The sequence below is a fragment of the Capricornis sumatraensis genome, chromosome 12 (assembly GCF_032405125.1).
Source record: "Capricornis sumatraensis isolate serow.1 chromosome 12, serow.2, whole genome shotgun sequence".
NCBI lineage: Eukaryota > Metazoa > Chordata > Mammalia > Artiodactyla > Bovidae > Capricornis > Capricornis sumatraensis.
Genome location: NC_091080.1, coordinates 43,559,806 through 43,561,750, shown reverse-complemented (window position 1 = coordinate 43,561,750; position 1,945 = coordinate 43,559,806). Strand labels below are relative to the sequence as shown.

Below are 1,945 nucleotides of genomic sequence, written 5' to 3'. Positions count from 1 at the left end.
TGTATGTGTGTGTGTATATATATATATGCTCAGTCACTCAGTCATGTCTGACTCTTTGCAACTCCATGGACTGTAGCCCACCAGGTTCCTCTGCCCATGGAAATTTCCAGGTTAGAATCCTGGAGCTGGGTGGCATTTTCGACTCCATATATATATATATGTTATATATATATAACACCACATTTTCTATATCAACTCATCTATGAACGGGCACTTAGAGTGCTTCCATATCTTGACAGTTATAAACAATGCTGCAATGAACATAGCAGTGCCTATATCTTTTCAAATTAGTGTTTTCATTTTCTTCTGATAAATGCCCAGAAGTGGAATTGCTGGATTGTATGGCAGTTCTATTTTTAATTTTTTGAGGACCCTCCATGCTGTTTCCATAGTGGCTGCACCAATTACATTACCACCAATAGTACATGAGTGTTCCTTTTTCTCCACATCCTCACAACCACCAGTCCTTTCTTTTTTTAAACAAAATATTTACTCCATCTATTTGACTGTATCCTGTCTTGGTTGCGGCACACAGGACCTTAGATCTTGGCTGTGGCATGTGGGATCTAGTTCCCTGACCAGGGATTGAACCTGGGCCCCCTGCATTGGGAGCACAGAGTCCTAGCCACTGGACCACCAGGGAAGTCCTGTATTTCTTGTCTTTTTGATGGCAGCTATTCTTACATATGTGAGCTAATCCTGTTGTTTTGATTTGCATTTCTCTGATGATTAGTGATGTTGAATACCTTGCAAGAGATTTCTAGAGACCAGAGTGAGCAGGAACAAGGAAGTGATACTGGGCATTTGCTGATCGGTTAAGTTGTTGTTGTTCAGTCACTACTTTCCCTGTAAGGAACAAAGGAAAGTCTTGGAGCGGACAGAAGACTTGTGCTGAGCAGACAAGCCCTGATGGGTGGATGAGGCATTCCTTTTCTGGGAGAGTCAAGCATAGAGCATGGAAATTTTGTTAAGTTTCAGTTTGCTGATGTGGGGCTTGGCATGAGCAACTCATCTTGGGGTTAATCTGGTTATTTTAACATTTGTTGTTGTTCAGTTGCTTGGTCATGTCTGACTCCTTGCAACCCCACGAACTGCAGCAATCAGGCTTCTATATGCTTCACCGTATCCTGGAGTCTGCCCAAACTCATGTCCATTGAGTCTGTGATAACCGTTCTTTATCTAGTCTTTTGTGTCTTGCTTTCATTCAGCTTCCCTCACAGCTCAGTTGGTAAAGAATTCACCTGCAATGCAGGAGATCCTAGTTCAATTCCTGGGTTGGGAAGATCCCTGGAGAAGGGATAGGCTACCCACTCCAGTATTCTTGGGCTTCCCTGGTGGCTCAGTTGGTAAAGAATCCACCTGCAATGTGGGAGACCTGGGTCGATCCCTGGGTTGGGAAGATCCCCTGGGGAAGGGAATAGCTACCCACTCCAGTATTCTGATGTGGAGAATTCCATGGACTGTATAGTCCATGGGGTCGCAGTGAGTCGGACATGACTGAGTGATCTTCACTTTCATTCAACATCAGGCTCTTGAGATCCCTCTTGTTGTACACAATGGTAATTGCAAATGCATCCCTTTTACTGCTGAGTCATATCCTATGAATATATTACAGTTGTTTATCCAGTTACCTGTTGGGTTGTTCCCAGTGTGAAGTTGTTATTGTTCTTAGTTGTTAAGTCATGTCCAACTCTTTGCAACCCCACGGGCTGTAGGCCACCAGGCTCCTCTGTTCATGGGATTCTCTGGGCAAGAATACTGGAGTGGGTTGCCATGCCCTTGAGGGGATCTTCCCAACCCATGGACTGAACCCATGCCTCCTATATCACAGGCGGATTCTCTACCACTGAGCCACCAGGGAATTCCAGTGTGAAGCTATTATGAAGAAAACTACTATTAATATCCTCTTACAAGTCTTTTTGTAAATACGTGTTCATTTCTCACG

The 1,945-nt window shown here is 44.0% G+C and overlaps 1 non-coding gene across 1 annotated transcript; it reads right to left on the bottom strand.

Annotated features, from left to right (window-relative positions):
• Positions 1-570: 570 nt before the first annotated feature.
• TRNAG-CCC (transfer RNA glycine (anticodon CCC)) lies at positions 571-643 on the bottom strand. Its single transcript has one exon. It is a non-coding gene; the product is annotated as a tRNA-Gly (tRNA).
• Between the last annotated feature and the right edge of the window lie 1,302 nt (positions 644-1,945).